Raw genomic sequence first — 26,181 nt, forward strand, 5'->3', positions numbered from 1 at the left:
TCACTTTGTACATATTTAGTTATTCCTATTTTTTTCACATTTAGTTCTTTTGTCACAAAATAAATCTTTGTTGTTTTGTATACAATCATTACTTATGAATAGTTTGTTTAGATTTTTCTCACAACATCCTACATATCACAATCATTAGTGAGGTGTTTGGGGTTGTTCATGTTTATGGCCACTAGGGCCTCGATTGTTTGGTGCTTAGGTCTTGTGTTTTAATCATCGTAACTTCTTCATATAATCTTAGTTTTTAACGATCTTTATATCTATATATTTGTATTTTAGTCAACTATAATTTTTGTTTAGATAACTCTCGTTAAAAAATAATATGTTTTTACTTACATTTTTATGTATAAAAAAAATGTTCATCTATACATTCATAAAGAACGCATGTATATAAAGATCGCAAGTAAAATATACTATTATTTTATAATGAGAATAATTTAAACGAAAGTTGTAGTAGACTTAAATACGAACGCGTGGATATAAAGATCGTTAAAATCTAAAATTATATGAAGAAGTTACGACGTTCAGAACACAAGACATAAGCGAAACACAAGACTTAGGCAACCAAGCAGTTGAGGTTGAGGTGACCATAAGCATCAACAGCCCCAAACACCTCGGTAATGATTGTCATACGTAGGATGTCGTGAGAAAAAACTAAAGAAACCGGTCATAAGTATTGAATATAATAAAAAACAACAAAAACTTATTTTGCAACAAAAAAATATGAAGGACTTAATGTGTATAAAGTGAGAAATATATTACCATAATTAAGTCATTTTTTCCGGTTTACTTGGAATAGTCGGTCATAAGGATTGGATATGTACAGTTAAATAAGTTAAAGACGCAAATATTGACGAAAAAATAACTCAATGATCAAATGTGTACAAATCGAAAAGTATATTACCCTTTTAAGTCATCGTCCATTATCTTAACTTTAATTTCAAATGTTAGTTTTGCATTTTGTAAGGAGAAGCCTGGTTAAGCATCAAACACAATGCGGTAATACATACAAATAATCAAGATATTTGTATAGAGTAGTGGAGTTCCAGCACGGCTCACAAGTACATACGTAGGTGTGGAATGTGTGCAAGTTTGTAAAAGAAAGGAAGACTTTGAATGATCACATTGTGTTACAGTGTGTTATAGGTGGAATGAAAACAACAATGTTTAAACGTCCAGAAAACAAAAAATATTAATGTTTATGTTTATGTACTGTTGGTAATTCGTAAACAGATTTAATGAATGATCATTAATTATATTTGAAAATTATTGTTTTCGCTCCATCTTTCACATAATGTAAACATTTAGGTGTTGTTTGTTTTTTTTAAACAAAAATCCATAAAATCTGCAGACCATCTCTGCAACCTTCAATTCTGCAGTGGAAGAGGTGGACCAAACGACTAAAGACTGTAATAAGAAGCGTGTTTGTTTTTTTAACATCTGCATGCATGCTGCTGCAGATATTAAAAAATTAAGATAAACTGATTTTATAATCCGAAAATAGTTTTTTTTAATACCGAAAATTTAATAATTTATGATATTTTGGCAAAAAAATTTATGATATTTCAATAAAAAATAATAATATTTAAAAAACAAATAAATATATTTTAGTATAAAATAATGACATTTTATCAACAAATTATTATTATTCAATATAAAAAATATTCAACAACAATAAAAAAAAACAGAAAAAAAATATGAAATAAGATTTCAGCAATATATAATCAAATATTTTAGCAAGAAAAAAAGAAGAAGAAGAGGTAGAAAGAAGCAAAACAAGTGTTGCGCCAAGAAAAACACGCACAAAGGTTTATAATTTAATCTGAAAACTTCTGAAAAATAAACAACTGCGAGATGAAAAAATAATGTGTGTGTGTGTGTTGCGTCGCGCAGCAATAAGAGATTTGAAGATGTTTTTTTTCCAAAAAAACAAATCAATGTCTCGGTTTGTTATACCAACTTATACATATTTTCACACTTAAATACGTGCATGTGACGCGATTAAGTAGGCTTCTCTTTACAAAATGTAAAACAAACATATGAAATTAAAAAAAACCAAACTTAGTTTTGCAAGAAATACGGAAAGCAAATAACTTGTAAACACATAATGTTATATAATAAAATAACTAGTGTCAGAATGATGCAAGAATACACCAAACATGAATATTGAATAACAAAAACCATTTAAAATTTATTCAAGTTTGTCGCTAAGTATTTATAACTTGAGACCGAATTGAAAATTTTAACTAATTTTCAAATATATATGGAACTAACTCATTGTTATTTTTAAAAAATTATTGGCAAATTAGCAATATAATGGGGGATATCTGAAAAATAATTCATAGTTTAAATTCTAGGGAAAATGACACAAAGGCTCTATTATGTATTACGATTTTGCCCGTTAAGTCTCTAAAGTTTTTTCCATGCTTTTTTAAAGAACAAAATGATTTTTATCGGGTCGATTTGGTCACTTTGGACAAAATGAAGGGGTAACTCGGTTACCCCTATGCTACATGGACATTGACCCATTTTTCAAAAGCATTGACTTTATAAAGTCAAAAAAAATTCCTCCGCATTCTCTCTTAACTCTCACTCTAGTATTCTCACAACCTGAAGATCATTGTTCATGTTCTCGATATTCATCAGCTCTAGTGATTTCATCTTCAGCTCAGAATTAGTCAACTTGAATTGCAGATCAAACACACGAAAGAGCTTATTTCTCTGTTTGTAGTGTAGAGCCAAGACCTACAATAACTTTATTACCATGCTTGGTGTTTTCATTAGAAGATCTTCGGAAGTCAGCCATAAACTTTATCACTTCATTATGTAGTTTTTTGACTTTTTCGTTCGTTTCAGCAATGGTTTCTCTCAGAAGCTTGGATATTCCTTGTAGAATCAGCAAGGACTTTGGCATTCTCTTTTTCAGCATCTCAACCATCGTTCTATGAGATTTCAGCATGAACTCATAGTTGGAAGATGTGATTGATGACTCCAAAATTGAATCCAACTTGGCATTAAGTTGTTTAAACTGCCCTTGAGTCATCGGGGCTTTGTCATCATCACTTGTATGATGGATGGTAAAGGGGCTAAAGGTGAAATCCTGAAATGCTTCCTAATCATTCCCAAAAATGATGTATGGGTCATCTTTTAGGAAAGGTGAAGCAGTAAATGTGCCTGGACCCTTAGTAACACCAAAATCGACACATGCCCCTGTATTAGATACATTGACAGTGACTTCAGGTGTACTGACCTTGGTTGTCGTTGTGGTTGTAGAATCCGTAAAGAATAGAGTGGATAAGGGAACATAAATCTGTGGAAAAGAAACACCCACAGAGATCTTTGGTAGTGATTGGTATAGTTGTAGTTATTGGAGATGAAGTGGTTATCGGATAAGATGGAGGAGTAGGCATGTGAAAGAAATCAGAGACAGGTGTAGAAGAGGTAGGCAGTGTAGATACCATCGGAATTGGATTTGAAGTAGGTGGAATCGAAGTAGGTGCAATATCTTCCACTTCATTCTGAACTAGAACACCCTCACGAAGATCAAAATGTGTTTTGGATTCTGAAGACTCGTGAACCATTAGCGATGGTGACCTCGATTTTCGAGCGGACTTCTTAACCTTCTTCTTCGGAGTCCTGAGTACCTCAGAAGGACCAGCTTTGCCCTTACGCTTTGCTCCCCTCTTCGGCTTGTTTGCTTCATCAATTGCCTTTCGCAATCCTTCTGGCATATCGCGAGCAACCGAGCACCAGAAACAGGTAGCTTGCGATACTCATTAACAATGGCATTGTCTGAAGGAACTCTGTCCAACATCACATTCGGAATGGAACCGAAAAAGCTAAACTTTGTAGGATCCGAAATCATGAAAGATGATGTTTGAAAAAAAGGAATATATCGCAGCCATAACAGCATCATCCACCAGCTGAACCTTGAAGCGGGTAAGGACTCGTTTAACGATGACCGACCAGAAGCGAGCATACAAGATCTCTGAATGGAGAGAAGTAGAAACAGTGCTCTGAATGAGTTGTGTCCAAAGAATGGAACCGTAATCCAAGTTGACGTCGGTGTAAGGACCATATATTAAAGTGAAAAATAGCTTGCTTGCACTGTCATACCCAATAAACCTTTCACACAGGCTCTTGAACATTGGAGGAAGATTGGGCTTCCTGAACTTGGATAAGAGAGAGATATCCCAAAATACCCCATTTGGAAGAACATGTCGATAAGAGCAGTAGAGGAAATTGAGTCTGCATCCACAAGCCATTTAGTCGAACTAAACCCTAACAGTCTGCAAAAACATGCTTTTGAAATCAAAGATTTGCGCGTATCAACCTCAGAGTGTATAACACCATCTTGTTGACTATAGAAGGCAAAGGAATACGCCTTGGAAAGATAAATCAAGGGAACAGATTCTACCATGGTCAAAGCTTGAACCAGTGGAGATACTTTCAAGCACTCAATCATCGGCCGGAGAACTTCTGTGTAGCGAGAGGAGTCAAGATCAAGAGTCAGATTTTGACTTGGCTTGACTTTCAACATGATGATTGAAGCGGATTGATCAATGAACGAGGTTGTGTTAGATGAAACAGCCATTGATGTGGCGATGAAGAAGATGAACAATGAGTAGAAAGAGAAAAGGGTTTTTCCTCTAGAGAATTTGTGAGCTGTGGGAGAAAATCAATCGTTGAAATCCATATCCTGGTAAATTAGCCATGAAAGTCGTGGCAGTTGTATATATCAAGCGGCGTGATAATTGACACGCATGATGTTATAAATTTGAATTTTACGCGCCTTCATTGAATTCTTATCCCCAAGAAACCACCTTTTATGTTTTTTCGTTTCAGAATAATATGTCACTCAACCATAACCTGTTCTCGGAATAACAATAATCCAAATGAATTAGTACAAGACTTGGAAAAATCATAAAGGTTTTTATGCAAGAGTGTTCCATAGAAAAAGAAAGAAATCAAATTATATTTTTGGGATTTAGTGATGATAAATAAAAATGACTTGAAATTCAGATGGGTCATGGGCAACGATCTCTTCCTTCTGAGTAAAGAGAGACTCGAAAGTGCTTGTGTGGCTTCCCATTGAATTACGATCATCTATTTATTAAGATATAGTGAAAGACATCTTTTAAGTAGGTTGCATGGGTTGTTGGGCTTCAATTGAATTCCAGAACTCAACATAAGTTTGAAAATCGGAGTGAAGTACTTGTTTGACCAGTGTACCCATATAGCCTATCCATCCTGAAAATCCCAAGAATCTCATGCAGATGCTCCTCATGCTGCTCTCTTGTCTTGGAGTAGAACAAAATGCCATCGATGAAGACAGTCACTGACTGATCCAACATAGGCCTATACACCTGGTTCAAGAGATCCATGAATGTCGTTGGTGTGTTGGTGAGTCCAAAAGGCATCACCACGAACTTGTAATGCCAATAGCAAGTTTGAAACACCGTCTTCTGAATATCCTCCTCTCGCACCCTCATCTGATGGTAGCCAAACCTCAAATAGATCTTGGAAAACCAAGATGCCCCCTGTAACTGATCTAAGAGATCGTCAATTCTCGGCAATAAATAAGATTTTTTTACCGTCAACTTGTTCAACTCCCGGTAATCAATGCACATCCGGTGTGATCCATCATTCTTTTTGACAAACGGATCGGTGCTCCCCATGGAGAGCTACTCATTCGAATGAACTACTTTCCTAATAGCTCCTACAGCTGAGAGGATAATTGTTGCATCTCAGGAGGTACAAGACGATACAGTGCCTTGGCAATTGGCGCCACACCAGGGATCAAATCGTTCTAGAACTCTACTTGCCTCTTAGGAGGCACACCATGTAATTCCTTTGGGAATACATCAGGGAACTCGCACACAACAGGAACATCAGAAATAGAAATTGATCTTTTCTCATCAACTCAGGTATCCACCATATATGCCAGATAACCCATACACCCATGTTAAAGACTCTGCCTCGCCCTGGAGGCAGAACAGAAAGATAGCCCTGATCTAGTACCCTCTTCGTACATGGTCATCACTCCCCTACTAGGATCTTGAACCGTCACCAACTGCCGCTTGCAGTTAATCAGAGCCCCAAATCGGCTCAACCAATCCATACCCACGATGACACAGGCATCTCACATCGCAATATGGATGAGATGAATAGGATACCCAACACCAAAAATCTCTAGCACACAACCGTGATATATGTTAGTAGTGGAGACCAAATGCTCATCAGGTATAGAGCTCTCAATAATCTGCTCAAGGCTTCCTGTGCAATGTTAAAACCACGATAAAAAAGATGATGACATAAAAGACCGACTCGCACCCGAGTCAAACAACACAAGCGTAGGTACAGAATTCATTAGGAAAGTACCTAACATGAACAATATCATAAGCAACATAAATAAATAAGCAGAATAATAAAGAACGTATACCAGCCACGGCGTCTGGAGCTGCTCGGGACTCCTCTGCTGTCAACTGAAATGCTCTCCCTCGAGCACTCGGAGCCTCCGCCTTCCCCTGTCGGCCATCAGTAATACATAGGGTCATGGGAGCCGGAGTGTGAAGTGCCCTAGGTGCTAGCTGAGGACACTCAGCCCTCAAATGAGCCGTCTAGTTGAAATTGAAGCAAAACTAAAATCCCTTGGGGCAATCCTATCACACCCCGAAACCGAAGGCGGAAACGTTCCGGGGCGGAGGACGTCATGAATATTGCAACCAATGTACATAGTAAGCATAGTACACAGAAAACTTTACATTACATAGATTCATTTACATTGTCTGAAAACAAAGAGTTACATGTGTTATACACACACACACACACACACATATATATATATATATATATATCATACGAACAAAAGTAAAGACGTGTCTTCTATGTACTCCGTCTTCGCCAAAAAGGATCGCTAGGTACCTGTCTAATGTGGACCTGAGAATACAAGCGGTTTGAAAATCAGCATAAAGCTGGTGAGTTCATAAGTGTTTTGTTTTCTGAAAATGAACATGTTTCCTTTAGTTTTCTTAAAAGTTGTTATCCAAGAAAATTTCATATTTTCTTTTAAAGATAGATTAGTTAAAGTTCTGAATTTCAATTAAATACAACATTGTATAGTTTATTACATAAAACTATATATTGAAAACCACTGGGAATTTCCATCCAGTACAACAGTAGATATTTTTAATACATTAAAAATATTGATTGTAAACCATGGGAATACCATCTCGTACTAGATATAAGGTAGTTTTAATACACAAAACTATAGATTGAAAGTCATGGGAATACCCTCCCGTACTAGATATAGATTGAAAACCATGGGAATGCCAGCTCGTACTAGATATAAATTGAAAACCATGGGAATACCATCCCGTACTAGATATAGATTGAAAACCATGGGAATACCATCCCGTACTAGATACAGATTGAAAACCATGGGAATACCATCCCGTACTAGATACAGATTGAAAACCATGGGAATACCATCCCGTACTAGATACAGATTGAAAACCATGGGAATACCATCCCGTACTAGATACAGATTGAAAACCATGGGAATACCATCCCGTACTAGATACAGATTGAAAACCATGGGAATACCATCCCGTACTAGATACAGATTGAAAACCATGGGAATACCATCCCGTACTAGATACAGATTGAAAACCATGGGAATACCATCCCGTACTAGATACAGATTAAAAACCATGGGAATACCATCCCGTACTAGATATAGATTGAAAACCATGGGAATACCATCCCGTACTAGATATAAGATCTATAGATTGAAGATAGGTATGAAATCAAATCCGTGAATAAACTTATATTAATACGTATTGTGAGTCGGGTAACCATACTAATACGACACCGAGACCTCCTTGACGTTCGTCAGACGTCGGACGATATCCAGAATTTGTCATCCCAGGCATGCCCGCCTAACTGTAGCTAGCAGTTTAGGTGTGGGATTGTCAGTCCCGAATAGATCTATTCACAAATTTCACGCTCTCCCTCCAGGAGACTCTAGTTACACTTCCGAGGAGGATTTACTGATAACCCAAAGGGTTTAATAATGAAGAATCTCACAAGCTAGTATTAAATTATTCATGGCGTTCTCAGACGTTATCAAACATACTAATCGCTTTGGAACATAATACGGTAAAAACAGTTTAATACAAAGAAACTATCTGGCATAATACTTTACAATAAATAGAGATAAACTGAATCAGACATAGTTTATCTATTAACATTACATGAAATCCGAATTCATAAAACGAGAACTGAAGATCCCAAATTATTCCCATAATAATTTAATTAGTTTGATTATTTCCTTTACTGAAATCCATGTAGTTGTATTCGATAAAACATCCCTTATACTCCGCATAATACATAAGGGGTAAAGATATCAAAAGTTTGCCAGATATTTATAGAATTACATCAGTTTTTAAGTTTCGAAATCATTTATAGTTTGCTTGTATTCCCCCCTGAAAACATTGAAAAACACTGAAAAAGGCGTAGGGGTATGAACTCACCAGTCGAGAAATGTGCCGGTTTGATGTTAATTATCCGATCGGGGATTGAAATCACGCGAGGTTCCTATGTAATATGAAGAGATACATAAATTGTATCTAATTAGACTCCAAACCACTAATTAGATAAGAGTAAACACTTCTAGACGCGAAAACACTTCAATTCAAGTGTTTGGAGTGACCCGGGTAGCATCTATAGACGTGTATGGCTTGGATATGGAGTTTACTCTTCAAGAGTAAACTCCTTTAGGAGTTTACGGTCCAAATGACCAAATCCCCATGAGTTTACGGCCGTAAACTCATGGTGGGGGTGTTCTTGGGTGTTAAATGGTCTTACAACTCTTGTGGGTAATACTAGGCTTGGTTTTAGGGCATTGGAAGGTAATTTGAACAACTTAAGGACCATTTGAGGAGTTTATGGTAGTAAAATATGATTTTACGGCCATAAACTCTTATATGTCATGTCTAAATGTGTTTTGATGGTCCTAGGTCAATTACAATGTACATGGGAAGGTTCTGGGGTTGATTCCATGGCTTAGGAAGTGATTGGGACTTGAATTGACCTTGGAAAAGTAGTTTACAGTCTGTGAAGATGTTCTTGGGAGTTTACTACCTTAAACACATGAGTTTACAACCGTAAACTCATGTTTTTCCATGATTCATGGGTTTTAGTGGTTGAAAGTTAAGCATACTAAGTTCTAGACCCATTTCTAAGTCATACAAGGTGTTAAGGGCACTTTAACACCCATTGGATGAGTTTAAGGTCTAAGATGAAGTGTTTACGGTCCAAGAATGTTCTTGGGCCATAAAATCAAGTTTCCCATTTGTGTATGATTTGGTGCATTTCTTGAAGTATTATAAGGTTCTATGCACTCATGGAAGTTCATGGAAGCTTATGGAGGTGTGTAAGGGCAATATAACACCTTAAAAAGGTGTTTATGGTCCATGAATTAGGGCTTATGGTCCAAGCATGTTCTTGGACCATAAACTCAAGTTTACTCCCTAAAAGGTAAGATTTTGGTGATCAAATCTCGTACATGCAAGTCCTTTAGCCTTATCTAAGCACTAGAAGTGATTTGGAAGGGTTTTAGGGCTCCAAAACCCCATTTATAGGTGTTAACGGTTTGGGGAGGTTCCTAGACCGTAACCACAAGTCTTTGGTCCTATTTCATGATTTAAACACGAATTTCAAGGCTAAAGATGTTATACTATGAGCTAGGATAGTTACCTTACCGATTTGGAGCTTGATTTGGATGATTTTGGTTCAATTTCGAGTTTTAGAGAGAGAGAGTAGTGAGAGAAAGTTATGAGATGGGCAAAAGGATTTAAATGAAGGTCCACTCATCCTTTATATAAGGTTTGAGTTTGTGGCCCGGTGGAATTCTACCCGATACTGACGTTAGACGAGGTTTTTGGTCGTACCCAATTTAATTGTTTATAACCCAACGGAATAAAACTAAAATTTTTCCAAATAATAATTTGGGGCGTTTTCATGAGTTTCTAACATGTTTGGATACCAATTAATTCATAATTAGCAAACTCAAAATTAATGACTTAATTTAGAAACGAAACGGAAACAATTCAAAACGACAAATTTTTAATGACGGAACGGGTTACGATGACGGAACGAACTTCAGGTTGTCACATTATCCCCCCGTTAGAGGGAATTTCGTCCCAAAATTCAAACTTTAGATACGACTCAAGGATTTGGAAAGAGATACGGATATTTCCGTTTCATCAGATCTTCACGCTCCCAAGTGAACTCGAGTTCTCGCATGACATTCCAGTGAACCTTCACTATCGGGATACAGTTTTGTTTCGTACATCTAGTCTCTCGATCTATGATTTCAGATGATTCTTCCATGTAGTTCAGACTTTGATTGATCTCGATCTCATAAAGAAGGGTTACTAGGGTTTCATCGGTTAGGCACTTCTTAAGAATAGAGACATGGAATACAGGATGGATGTTGCTAAGTTCTGAAGGTAGTCGGAGTTTGTAGGCTACGGAATCAATCCTAACGAGGATCTCGAAAGGTCCTATGTACCTCGGGTCAAGTTTCCCATGCTTTCCAAACCGCATCATGTCTTTCCAGGGCGAGACTTTCAACAAGACACGATCTCCAACCTGGAACTCCAGAGGTTTCCGTCGTACATTGGCGTAATTCTTCTGTCGATCTCGTGAGGCTTTTAGTCGTTCTCGGATCGGGATGATTTTCTCTGTGGTTTCGCGAATGATTTCAGGACCAGCGAGAGCACTGTCGGGGAATCGACTCTTGGCTAGCTGCGTGTCCCTACCTCGGTCCAGCACAGAGGGGATCTGCACTTGCGACCGTAGAGGGCCTCGAATGAAATTTTGTCGAAAAGATTATCTATTCGAGGAAGAGGATATCGGTTTTTAACGGTCAACTTGTTCAACTTGTGGTAGTCTATACACACCCGAATGGATCCATCTTTCTACTTCACAACAATACCAAGGCTCCCCAGGGTGAGGAACTTGGTCTGATGAATCCTTTGATGAGTAGCTCATTGAACTGATTAGATAAATATTTCATTACTGCTGGTGGTAATCGATACGGGAGCTAGGCTACAATGGTAGCTCCAGGGATTTGGTCGATGTGAAACTTGACTCGACGCTTGGGAGGAATTCCTGGAAGCTCTTCGGGAGAAGACACTAGGAAAGTTGCAGATTTCGGGGATGCAACTTCCTGTTTCTAGATGGTCACATAGGCTAGGAATTTATGGCACTCCTTTCGGGGAAGCCTTTTGAGCTTTGATGTACGAAATGATACAAAGGCTGAAACTAAGTTTATCGTCGTAGATTTATGAGAGTCTAACCAGAGGGAAGATTAAATCGGATGGCTTTTTCATAACAAAGGAAATCTTCATGATTGTAACTCAACCAATCTATGCCTATGATAACATCAAAGCTCTCTATGGAAACTGGCATTAGGTCGATGGAAAGGAATTATCGTTCAGGGTAAGGGTACAACCTATGAATCTATCGTTGACGTATTCTTTCTCACTGTTAGCTATCTCGACGGTAAATGGTTCGGTTAGTAGACGAGGACTGTGTTTAAGAAAACGTTTGAATGATTGGCTACTAAGAACTTCTTTAATACTAGATTTGAAAAGAATACGAGTATAAGAATTGTCAAGAAGAAACGTACTCGCGACGACGGAGGGATTGGCGACTGCCACCTCTGGCTTTATAGCCAGAGCTATTTCAGTGTTGCTAGTTGTTGCTGCTTTGGGGTAGTTTCTCTTATAATGCCCGACTTCGCCGCAACCATAACATGCCTGATTGATACCTGCTCCAAAAGCTTGACTGGTCGATTGGGTTGGTGTTCTGCAACTTTGCGCGAGGTGACCTTCCTGGCCACAGTATTTGCAAAAATTTTCTCGGCATGGGATGGAAGCGAGATGATGATAACTGCACTTATTGCACCAAGGGAGGTTACCCGCATACCTAGTGATAGGTGCTTGATCTATAGACGCAGCAATAGGAGTAGTGGCAGCTTGAATTGCCACAGTTTCATGCCTCTTGGAGGGTCCTTGTGAACGCTGACCCTTTCGCTTTTTCTAGATAACCTTATTACTCTCATTACGTTCATTCTGATGCTCTTGAACATTTTCATGGTTTTGGGGGTAGGTGTTACTTCCTGGTCCACTGAACCTGCTAGGGTACAATAGTGTCATTGTAGCCATCACTGCATCAGTAACAGCTGCCTGAAATAAGACAGGGTCGAACGGAGGAAAATATGGTGGCGGAGAGTTGTTGTTCCTAGAGTTGGGTCCTTTCATTGGAGGCATGATGATCTAAAATGATTAGGAAAAAGAGGATGGTAAGTCCTCTGAATTGAATCAATAGATATGATACAGGGAATATCTCTTTATGACATATATAGGGTTTCATAAGCGATAAGCAGGGAAGAGTTATCAAAGTAGATATACTATCGCTAAAGAAGGAATGAGTAGCAGTACTCGGAATGAATTTCTACAACGTATTTGGCTTTGGCTAAAATACTCCCATAGTATTTTATGTTTCGATGTGATGACGGTTCATTGTTTGGGTATTGGGTAAGTTTTAGACATGTTGCATACCACAGTCACTCCTAAGCACATGATGGCCGTGTCTCGAATGAATATAGTTGGCCAGGCTATATTGATCCTAGACACGACTACATAACTGCCCAGGTTTAACCGCAGCGTACAACACCCATTTACTTATGTTTTGTTCTACTTGTAGTTATGGATTTCGACGGTTAGGTATACTTGTATACTTTTGAAAATACTTATATTTTAAAGTATACTTTTAGTTCAGAGCACTTAGGCCCTTTAGTGTTTATAGTCTTATACCATGTAAGGTTTGGTATACTAGTTCACTATAAACAAGGGCTCTGATACCAATCTGTCACACCCCGAAACCGAAGGCGGAAACGTTCCGGGGCGGAGGACGTCATGAATATCACAACCAATGTACATAGTAAGCATAGTAAACACAAAACTTTACATTACATAGATTCATTTACATTGTCTGAAAACAAAGAGTTACATGTGTTATACACACACACACACACATATATATATATATATATATATATATATATATATATATATATATATATATATATGTATCATACGAACAAAAGTAAAGACGTGTCTTCTATGTACTCCGTCTTCGCCAAAAAGGATCGATGGGTACCTGTCTAATGTGGACCTGAGAATACAAGCAGTTTGAAAATCAGCATAAAGCTGGTGAGTTCATAAGTGTTTTGTTTTCAGAAAATGAACATATTTCCTTTAGTTTTTTGAAAAGTTGTTATCCAAGAAAATCTCATATTTTCTTTTAAAGACAGTTTAGTTAAAGTTCTGAATTTCCGTTAAATACAACATTGTATAGTTTATTACATAAAACTATATATTGAAAACCACTGGGAATTTCCATCCAGTACAACAGTAGATATTTTTAATACATTAAAAATATTGATTGTAAACCATGGGAATACCATCCCGTACTAGATATAAGGTGGTTTTAATACACAAAACTATAGATTGAAAGTCATGGGAATACCCTCCCATACTAGATATAGATTGAAAACCATGGGAATGCCATCCCGTACTAGATATAGATTGAAAACCATGGGAATACCATCTCGTACTAGATATATATTGAAACCATGGAAATGCCATCCTATACTAGATATAGATTGAAAACCATGGGAATACCATCCCGTACTAGATATAGATTGAAAACCATGGGAATACCATCCCGTACTAGATATAGATTGAAAACCATGGGAATACCATCCCGTATTAGATACAGATTGAAAACCATGGGAATACCATCCCGTACTAGATACAGATTGAAAACCATGGGAATACCATCCCGTACTAGATACAGATTAAAAACCATGGGAATACCATCCCGTACTAGATACAGATTGAAAACCATGGGAATACCATCCCGTACTAGATACAGATTGAAAACCATGGGAATACCATCCCGTACTAGATACAGATTGAAAACCATGGGAATACCATCCCGTACTAGATATAGATTGAAAACCATGGGAATACCATCCCGTACTAGATATAAGATCTATAGATTGAAGATAGGTATGAAATCAAATCCGTGAATAAACTTATATTAATACGTATTGTGAGTCGGGTAACCATACTAATACGACACCGAGATCTCCTTGACGTTCTTCAGACGTCGGACGATATCCAGAATTTGTCATCCCAGGCATGCCCGCCTAACTGTAGCTAGCAGTTTAGGTGTGGGATTGTCAGTCCCGAATAGATCTATTCACAAATTTCACGCTCTCCCTCCAGGAGACTCTAGTTACACTTCCGAGGAGGATTTACTGATAACCCAAAGGGTTTAATAATGAAGAATCTCACAAGCTAGTATTAAATTATTCATGGCGTTCTCAGACGTTATCAAACATACTAATCGCTTTGGAACATAATACGGTAAAAACAGTTTAATACAAAGAAACTATCTGGCATAATACTTTACAATAAATAGAGATAAACTGAATCAGACATAGTTTATCTATTAACATTACATGAAATCCGAATTCATAAAACGAGAACTGAAGATCCCAAATTATTCCCATAATAATTTAATTAGTTTGATTATTTCCTTTACTGAAATCCATGTAGTTGTATTCGATAAAACATCCCTTATGCTCCGCATAATACATAAGGGGTAAAGATATCAAAAGTTTGCCAGATATTTATAGAATTACATCAGTTTTTAAGTTTCGAAATCATTTATAGTTTGCTTGTATTCCCCCCTGAAAACATTGAAAAACACTGAAAAAGGCGTAGGGGTATGAACTCACCAGTCGAGAAATGTGCCGGTTTGATGTTAATTATCCGATCGGGGATTGAAATCACGCGAGGTTCCTATGTAATATGAAGAGATACATAAATTGTATCTAATTAGACTCCAAACCACTAATTAGATAAGAGTAAACACTTCTAGACGCGAAAACACTTCAATTCAAGTGTTTGGAGTGACCCGGGTAGCATCTATAGACGTGTATGGCTTGGATATAGAGTTTACTCTTCAAGAGTAAACTCCTTTAGGAGTTTACGGTCCAAATGACCAAATCCCCATGAGTTTACGGCCGTAAACTCATGGTGGGGGTGTTCTTGGGTGTTAAATGGTCTTACAACTCTTGTGGGTAATACTAGGCTTGGTTTTAGGGCATTGGAAGGTAATTTGAACAACTTAAGGACCATTTGAGGAGTTTATGGTAGTAAAATATGATTTTACGGCCATAAACTCTTATATGTCATGTCTAAATGTGTTTTGATGGTCCTAGGTCAATTACAATGTACATGGGAAGGTTCTGGGGTTGATTCCATGGCTTAGGAAGTGATTGGGACTTGAATTGACCTTGGAAAAGTAGTTTACGGTCTGTGAAGATGTTCTTGGGAGTTTACTACCTTAAACACATGAGTTTACAACCGTAAACTCATGTTTTTCCATGATTCATGGGTTTTAGTGGTTGAAAGTTAAGCATACTAAGTTCTAGACCCATTTCTAAGTCATACAAGGTGTTAAGGGCACTTTAACACCCATTGGATGAGTTTAAGGTCTAAGATGAAGTGTTTACGGTCCAAGAATGTTCTTGGGCCATAAAATCAAGTTTGTCCCAGTTGTGTATGATTTGGTGCATTTCTTGAAGGATTATAAGGTTCTATGCACTCATGGAAGTTCATGGAAGCTTATGGAGGTGTGTAAGGGCAATATAACACCTTAAAAAGGTGTTTATGGTCCATGAATTAGGGCTTATGGTCCAAGCATGTTCTTGGACCATAAACTCAAGTTTACTCCCTAAAAGGTAAGATTTTGGTGATCAAATCTCATACATGCAAGTCCTTTAGCCTTATCTAAGCACTAGAAGTGATTTGGAAGGGTTTTAGGGCTCCAAAACCCCATTTATAGGTGTTAACGGTTTGGGGAGGTTCCTAGACCGTAAACACAAGTCTTTGGTCCTATTTCATGATTTAAACACGAATTTCAAGGCTAAAGATGTTATACTATGAGCTAGGATAGTTACCTTACCGATTTGGAGCTTGATTTGGATGATTTTGGTTCAATTTCGAGTTTTAGAGAGAGAGAGTAGTGAGAGAAAGTTATGAGATGGGCAAAAGGATTTAAATGAAGGTCCACTCATCCTTTATATAAGGTTTGATTTTGTGGCCCGGTGGAATTCTACCCGATACTGACGTTAGACGAGGTTTTTGGTCGTACCCAATTTAATTGTTTATAACCCAACGGAATAAAACTAAAATTTTTCCAAATAATAATTTGGGGCGTTTTCATGAGTTTCTAACATGTTTGGATACCAATTAATTCATAATTAGCAAACTCAAAATTAATGACTTAATTTAGAAACGAAACGGAAACAATTCAAAACGACAAATTTTTAATGACGGAACGGGTTACGATGACGGAACGAACTTCAGGTTGTCACATTATCCCCCCGTTAGAGGGAATTTCGTCCCAAAATTCAAACTTTAGATACGACTCAAGGATTTGGAAAGAGATACGGATATTTCCGTTTCATCAGATCTTCACGCTCCCAAGTGAACTCGAGTTCTCGCATGACATTCCAGTGAACCTTCACTATCGGGATACAGTTTTGTTTCGTACATCTAGTCTCTCGATCTATGATTTCGGATGATTCTTCCATGTAGTTCAGACTTTGATTGATCTCGATCTCATAAAGAAGGGTTACTAGGGTTTCATCGGTTAGGCACTTCTTAAGAATAGAGACATGGAATACAGGATGGATGTTGCTAAGTTCTGAAGGTAGTCGGAGTTTGTAGGCTACAGAATCAATCCTAACGAGGATCTCGAAAGGTCCTATGTACCTCGGGTCAAGTTTCCCATGCTTTCCAAACCGCATCATGTCTTTCCAGGGCGAGACTTTCAACAAGACACGATCTCCAACCTGGAACTCCAGAGGTTTCCGTCGTACATTGGCGTAATTCTTCTGTCGATCTCGTGAGGCTTTTAGTCGTTCTCGGATCGGGATGATTTTCTCTGTGGTTTCGCGAATGATGTCAGGACCAGCGAGAGCACTGTCGGGGAATCGACTCTTGGCTAGCTGCGTGTCCCTACCTCGGTCCAGCACAGAGGGGATCTGCACTTGCGACCGTAGAGGGCCTCGAATGAAATTTTGTCGAAAAGATTATCTATTCTAGGAAGAGGATATCGGTTTTTAACGGTCAACTTGTTCAACTCGTGGTAGTCTATACACACCCGAATGGATCCATCTTTCTACTTCACAACAATACCAAGGCTCCCCAGGGTGAGGAACTTGGTCTGATGAATCCTTTGATGAGTAGCTCATTGAACTGATTAGATAAATATTTCATTACTGCTGGTGGTAATCGATACGGGAGCTAGGATACAATGGTAGCTCCAGGGATTTGGTCGATGTGAAACTTGACTCGACGCTTGGGAGGAATTCCTGGAAGCTCTTCGGGAAAAGACACTAGGAAAGTTGCAGATTTCGGGGATGCAACTTCCTGTTTCTAGATGGTCACATAGGCTAGGAATTTATGGCACTCCTTTCGGGGAAGCCTTTTGAGCTTTGATGTACGAAATGATACAAAGGCTGAAACTAAGTTTATCGTCGTAGATTTATGAGAGTCTAACCAGAGGGAAGATTAAATCGGATGGCTTTTTCATAACAAAGGAAATCTTCATGATTGTAACTCAACCAATCTATGCCTATGATAACATCAAAGCTCTCTATGGAAACTGGCATTAGGTCGATGGAAAGGAATTATCGTTCAGGGTAAGGGTACAACCTATGAATCTATCGTTGACGTATTCTTTCTCACTGTTAGCTATCTCGACGGTAAATGGTTCGGTTAGTAGACGAGGACTGTGTTTAAGAAAACGTTTGAATGATTGGCTACTAAGAACTTCTTTAATACTAGATTTGAAAAGAATACGAGTATAAGAATTGTCAAGAAGAAACGTACTCGCGACGACGGAGGGATTGGCGACTGCCTCCTCTGGCTTTATAGCCAGAGCTATTTCAGTGTTGCTAGTTGTTGCTGCTTTGGGGTAGTTTCTCTTATAATGCCCGACTTCGCCGCAACCATAACATGCCTGATTGATACCTGCTCCAAAAGCTTGACTGGTCGATTGGGTTGGTGTTCTGCAACTTTGCGCGAGGTGACCTTCCTGGCCACAGTATTTGCAAAAAATTTATCGGCATGGGATGGAAGCGAGATGATGATAACTGCACTTATTGCACCAAGGGAGGTTACCCGCATACCTAGTGATAGGTGCTTGATCTATAGACGCAGCAATAGGAGTAGTGGCAGCTTGAATTGCCACAGTTTCATGCCTCTTGGAGGGTCCTTGTGAACGCTGACCCTTTCGCTTTTTCTAGATAACCTTATTACTCTCATTACGTTCATTCTGATGCTCTTGAACATTTTCATGGTTTTGGGGGTAGGTGTTACTTCCTGGTCCACTGAACCTGCTAGGGTACAATAGTGTCATTGTAGCCATCACTGCATCAGTAACAGCTGCCTGAAATAAGACAGGGTCGAACGGAGGAAAATATGGTGGCGGAGAGTTGTTGTTCCTAGAGTTGGGTCCTTTCATTGGAGGCATGATGATCTAAAATGATTAGGAAAAAGAGGATGGTAAGTCCTCTGAATTGAATCAATAGATATGATACAGGGAATATCTCTTTATGACATATATAGGGTTTCATAAGCGATAAGCAGGGAAGAGTTATCAAAGTAGATATACTATCGCTAAAGAAGGAATGAGTAGCAGTACTCGGAATGAATTTCTACAACGTATTTGGCTTTGGCTAAAATACTCCCATAGTATTTTATGTTTCGATGTGATGACGGTTCATTGTTTGGGTATTGGGTAAGTTTTAGGCATGTTGCATACCACAGTCACTCCTAAGCACATGATGGCCGTGTCTCGAATGAATATAGTTGGCCAGGCTATATTGATCCTAGACACGACTACATAACTGCCCAAGTTTAACCGCAGCGTACAACACCCATTTACTTATGTTTTGTTCTACTTGTAGTTATGGATTTCGACGGTTAGGTATACTTGTATACTTTTGAAAATACTTATATTTTAAAGTATACTTTTAGTTCAGAGCACTTAGGCCCTTTAGTGTTTATAGTCTTATACCATGTAAGGTTTGGTATACTAGTTCACTATAAACAAGGGCTCTGATACCAATCTGTCACACCCCGAAACCGAAGGCGGAAACGTTCCGGGGCGGAGGACGTCATGAATATCACAACCAATGTACATAGTAAGCATAGTAAACACAAAACTTTACATTACATAGATTCATTTACATTGTCTGAAAACAAAGAGTTACATGTGTTATACACACACACACATATATATATATATATATATATATATATATATATATATATATGTATCATACGAACAAAACTAAAGACGTGTCTTCTATGTACTCCGTCTTCGCTAAAAAGGATCGATGGGTACCTGTCTAATGTGGACCTGAGAATACAAGCAGTTTGAAAATCAGCATAAAGCTGGTGAGTTCATAAGTGTTTTGTTTTCAGAAAATGAACATATTTCCTTTAGTTTTTTGAAAAGTTGTTATCCAAGAAAATCTCATATTTTCTTTTAAAGACAGTTTAGTTAAAGTTCTGAATTTCCGTTAAATACAACATTGTATAGTTTATTACATAAAACTATATATTGAAAACCACTGGGAATTTCCATCCAGTACAACAGTAGATATTTTTAATACATTAAAAATATTGATTGTAAACCATGGGAATACCATCCCGTACTAGATATAAGGTGGTTTTAATACACAAAACTATAGATTGAAAGTCATGGGAATACCCTCCCATACTAGATATAGATTGAAAACCATGGGAATGCCATCCCGTACTAGATATAGATTGAAAACCATGGGAATACCATCTCGTACTAGATATATATTGAAACCATGGAAATGCCATCCTATACTAGATATAGATTGAAAACCATGGGAATACCATCCCGTACTAGATATAGATTGAAAACCATGGGAATACCATCCCGTACTAGATATAGATTGAAAACCATGGGAATACCATCCCGTACTAGATACAGATTGAAAACCATGGGAATACCATCCCGTACTAGATACAGATTGAAAACCATGGGAATACCATCCCGTACTAGATACAGATTAAAAACCATGGGAATACCATCCCGTACTAGATACAGATTGAAAACCATGGGAATACCATCCCGTACTAGATACAGATTGAAAACCATGGGAATACCATCCCGTACTAGATACAGATTGAAAACCATGGGAATACCATCCCGTACTAGATATAGATTGAAAACCATGGGAATACCATCCCGTACTAGATATAAGATCTATAGATTGAAGATAGGTATGAAATCAAATCCGTGAATAAACTTATATTAATACGTATTGTGGGTCGGGTAACCATACTAATACGACACCGAGACCTCCTTGACGTTCGTCAGACGTCGGACGATATCCAGAATTTGTCATCCCAGGCATGCCCGCCTAACTGTAGCTAGCAGTTTAGGTGTGGGATTGTCAGTCCCGAATAGATCTATTCACAAATTTCACGCTCTCCCTCCAGGAGACTCTAGTTACACTTCCGAGGAGGATTTACTGATAACCCAAAGGGTTTAATAATGAAGAATCTCACAAGCTAGTATTAAATTATTCATGGCGTTCTCAGACGTTATCAAACATACTAATCGCTTTGGAACATAATACGGTAAAAACAGTTTAATACAAAGAAACTATCTGGCATAATACTTTACAATAAATAGAGATAAACTGAATCAGACATAGTTTATCTATTAACATTACATGAAATCCGAATTCATAAAACGAGAACTGAAGATCCCAAATTATTCCCATAATAATTTAATTAGTTTGATTATTTCCTTTACTGAAATCCATGTAGTTGTATTCGATAAAACATCCCTTATGCTCCGCATAATACATAAGGGGTAAAGATATCAAAAGTTTGCCAGATATTTATAGAATTACATCAGTTTTTAAGTTTCGAAATCATTTATAGTTTGCTTGTATTCCCCCCTGAAAACATTGAAAAACACTGAAAAAGGCGTAGGGGTATGAACTCACCAGTCGAGAAATGTGCCGGTTTGATGTTAATTATCCGATCGGGGATTGAAATCACGCGAGGTTCCTATGTAATATGAAGAGATACATAAATTGTATCTAATGAGACTCCAAACCACTAATTAGATAAGAGTAAACACTTCTAGACGCGAAAACACTTCAATTCAAGTGTTTGGAGTGACCCGGGTAGCATATATAGACGTGTATGGCTTGGATATGGAGTTTACTCTTCAAGAGTAAACTCCTTTAGGAGTTTACGGTCCAAATGACCAAATCCCCATGATTTTACGGCCGTAAACTCATGGTGGGGGTGTTCTTGGGTGTTAAATGGTCTTACAACTCTTGTGGGTAATACTAGGCTTGGTTTTAGGGCATTGGAAGGTAATTTGAACAACTTAAGGACCATTTGAGGAGTTTATGGTAGTAAAATATGATTTTACGGCCGTAAACTCTTATATGTCATGTCTAAATGTGTTTTTATGGTCCTAGGTCAATTACAATGTACATGGGAAGGTTTTGGGGTTGATTCCATGGCTTAGGAAGTGATTGGGACTTGAATTGACCTTGGAAAAGTAGTTTACGGTCTGTAAAGATGTTCTTGGGAGTTTACTACCTTAAACACATGAGTTTACAACCGTAAACTCATGTTTTTCCATGATTCATGGGTTTTAGTGGTTGAAAGTTAAGCATACTAAGTTCTAGACCCATTTCTAAGTCATACAAGGTGTTAAGGGCACTTTAACACCCATTGGATGAGTTTAAGGTCTAAGATGAAGTGTTTACGTTCCAAGAATGTTCTTGGGCCATAAAATCAAGTTTGTCCCATTTGTGTATGATTTGGTGCATTTCTTGAAGGATTATAAGGTTCTATGCACTCATGGAAGTTCATGGAAGCTTATGGAGGTGTGTAAGGGCAATATAACACCTTAAAAAGGTGTTTATGGTCCATGAATTAGGGCTTATGGTCCAAGCATGTTCTTGGACCATAAACTCAAGTTTACTCCCTAAAAGGTAAGATTTTGGTGATCAAATCTCGTACATGCAAGTCCTTTAACCTTATCTAAGCACTAGAAGTGATTTGGAAGGGTTTTAGGGCTCCAAAACCCCATTTATTGGTGTTAACGGTTTGGGGAGGTTCCTAGACCGTAAACACAAGTCTTTGGTCCTATTTCATGATTTAAACACGAATTTCAAGGCTAAAGATGTTATACTATGAGCTAGGATAGTTACCTTACCGATTTGGAGCTTGATTTGGATGATTTTGGTTCAATTTCGAGTTTTAGAGAGAGAGAGTAGTGAGAGAAAGTTATGAGATGGGCAAAAGGATTTAAATGAAGGTCCACTCATCCTTTATATAAGGTTTGAGTTTGTGGCCCGGTGGAATTCTACCCGATACTGACGTTAGACGAGGTTTTTGGTCGTACCCAATTTAATTGTTTATAACCCAACGGAATAAAACTAAAATTTTTCCAAATAATAATTTGGGGCGTTTTCATGAGTTTCTAACATGTTTGGATACCAATTAATTCATAATTAGCAAACTCAAAATTAATGACTTAATTTAGAAACGAAACGGAAACAATTCAAAACGACAAATTTTTAATGACGGAACGGGTTACGATGACGGAACGAACTTCAGGTTGTCACATTATCCCCCCGTTAGAGGGAATTTCGTCCCAAAATTCAAACTTTAGATACGAATCAAGGATTTGGAAAGAGATACGGATATTTCCGTTTCATCAGATCTTCACGCTCCCAAGTGAACTCGAGTTCTCGCATGACATTCCAGTGAACCTTCACTATCGGGATACAGTTTTGTTTCGTACATCTAGTCTCTCGATCTATGATTTCGGATGATTCTTCCATGTAGTTCAGACTTTGATTGATCTCGATCTCATAAAGAAGGGTTACTAGGGTTTCATCGGTTAGGCACTTCTTAAGAATAGAGACATGGAATACAGGATGGATGTTGCTAAGTTCTGAAGGTAGTCGGAGTTTGTAGGCTACGGAATCAATCCTAACGAGGATCTCGAAAGGTCCTATGTACCTCGGGTCAAGTTTCCCATGCTTTCCAAACCGCATCATGTCTTTCCAGGGCGAGACTTTCAACAAGACACGATCTCCAACCTGGAACTCCAGAGGTTTCCGTCGTACATTGGCGTAATTCTTCTGTCGATCTCGTGAGGCTTTTAGTCGTTCTCGGATCGGGATGATTTTCTCTGTGGTTTCGCGAATGATTTCAGGACCAGTGAGAGCACTGTCGGGGAATCGACTCTTGGCTAGCTGCGTGTCCCTACCTCGGTCCAGCACAGAGGGGATCTGCACTTGCGACCGTAGAGGGCCTCGAATGAAATTTTGTCGAAAAGATTATCTATTCGAGGAAGAGGATATCGGTTTTTAATGGTCAACTTGTTCAACTCGTGGTAGTCTATACACACCCGAATGGATTCATCTTTCTACTTCACAACAATACCAAGGCTCCCCAGGGTGAGGAACTTGGTCTGATGAATCCTTTGATGAGTAGCTCATTGAACTGATTAGATAAATATTGCATTACTGCTGGTGGTAATCGATACGGGAGCTAGGCTACAATGGTAGCTCCAGGGATTTGGTCGATGTGAAACTTGACTCGACGCTTGGGAGGAATTCCTGGAAGCTCTTCGGGAAAAGACACTAGGAAAGTTGCAGATTTCGGGGATGCAACTTCCTGTTTCTAGATGGTCACATAGGCTAGGAATTTATGGCACTCCTTTCGGGGAAGCCTTTTGAGCTTTGATGTACGAAATGATACAAAGGCTGAAACTAAGTTTATCGTCGTAGATTTATGAGAGTCTAACCAGAGGGAAGATTAAATCGGATGGCTTTTTCATAACAAAGGAAATCTTCATGATTGTAACTCAACCAATCTATGCCTATGATAACATCAAAGCTCTCTATGGAAACTGGCATTAGGTCGATGGAAAGGAATTATCGTTCAGGGTAAGGGTACAACCTATGAATCTATCGTTGACGTATTCTTTCTCACTGTTAGCTATCTCGACGGTAAATGGTTCGGTTAGTAGACGAGGACTGTGTTTAAGAAAACGTTTGAATGATTGGCTACTAAGAACTTCTTTAATACTAGATTTGAAAAGAATACGAGTATAAGAATTGTCAAGAAGAAACGTACTCGCGACGACGGAGGGATTGGCGACTGCCACCTCTGGCTTTATAGCCAGAGCTATTTCAGTGTTGCTAGTTGTTGCTGCTTTGGGGTAGTTTCTCTTATAATGCCCGACTTCGCCGCAACCATAACATGCCTGATTGATACCTGCTCCAAAAGCTTGACTGGTCGATTGGGTTGGTGTTCTGCAACTTTGCGCGAGGTGACCTTCCTGGCCACAGTATTTGCAAAAATTTTCTCGGCATGGGATGGAAGCGAGATGATGATAACTGCACTTATTGCACCAAGGGAGGTTACCCGCATACCTAGTGATAGGTGCTTGATCTATAGACGCAGCAATAGGAGTAGTGGCAGCTTGAATTGCCACAGTTTCATGCCTCTTGGAGGGTCCTTGTGAACGCTGACCCTTTCGCTTTTTCTAGATAACCTTATTACTCTCATTACGTTCATTCTGATGCTCTTGAACATTTTCATGGTTTTGGGGGTAGGTGTTACTTCCTGGTCCACTGAACCTGCTAGGGTACAATAGTGTCATTGTAGCCATCACTGCATCAGTAACAGCTGCCTGAAATAAGACAGGGTCGAACGGAGGAAAATATGGTGGCGGAGAGTTGTTGTTCCTAGAGTTGGGTCCTTTCATTGGAGGCATGATGATCTAAAATGATTAGGAAAAAGAGGATGGTAAGTCCTCTGAATTGAATCAATAGATATGATACAGGGAATATCTCTTTATGACATATATAGGGTTTCATAAGCGATAAGCAGGGAAGAGTTATCAAAGTAGATATACTATCGCTAAAGAAGGAATGAGTAGCAGTACTCGGAATGAATTTCTACAACGTATTTGGCTTTGGCTAAAATACTCCCATAGTATTTTATGTTTCGATGTGATGACGGTTCATTGTTTGGGTATTGGGTAAGTTTTAGACATGTTGCATACCACAGTCACTCCTAAGCACATGATGGCCGTGTCTCGAATGAATATAGTTGGCCAGGCTATATTGATCCTAGACACGACTACATAACTGCCCAGGTTTAACCGCAGCGTACAACACCCATTTACTTATGTTTTGTTCTACTTGTAGTTATGGATTTCGACGGTTAGGTATACTTGTATACTTTTGAAAATACTTATATTTTAAAGTATACTTTTAGTTCAGAGCACTTAGGCCCTTTAGTGTTTATAGTCTTATACCATGTAAGGTTTGGTATACTAGTTCACTATAAACAAGGGCTCTGATACCAATCTGTCACACCCCGAAACCGAAGGCGGAAACGTTCCGGGGCGGAGGACGTCATGAATATCACAACCAATGTACATAGTAAGCATAGTAAACACAAAACTTTACATTACATAGATTCATTTACATTGTCTGAAAACAAAGAGTTACATGTGTTATACACACACACACACACATATATATATATATATATATGTATCATACGAACAAAAGTAAAGACGTGTCTTCTATGTACTCCGTCTTCGCCAAAAAGGATCGATGGGTACCTGTCTAATGTGGACCTGAGAATACAAGCAGTTTGAAAATCAGCATAAAGCTGGTGAGTTCATAAGTGTTTTGTTTTCAGAAAATGAACATATTTCCTTTAGTTTTTTGAAAAGTTGTTATCCAAGAAAATCTCATATTTTCTTTTAAAGACAGTTTAGTTAAAGTTCTGAATTTCCGTTAAATACAACATTGTATAGTTTATTACATAAAACTATATATTGAAAACCACTGGGAATTTCCATCCAGTACAACAGTAGATATTTTTAATACATTAAAAATATTGATTGTAA

The sequence above is a fragment of the Lactuca sativa genome, chromosome 1 (genome assembly GCF_002870075.4).
Source record: "Lactuca sativa cultivar Salinas chromosome 1, Lsat_Salinas_v11, whole genome shotgun sequence".
NCBI lineage: Eukaryota > Viridiplantae > Streptophyta > Magnoliopsida > Asterales > Asteraceae > Lactuca > Lactuca sativa.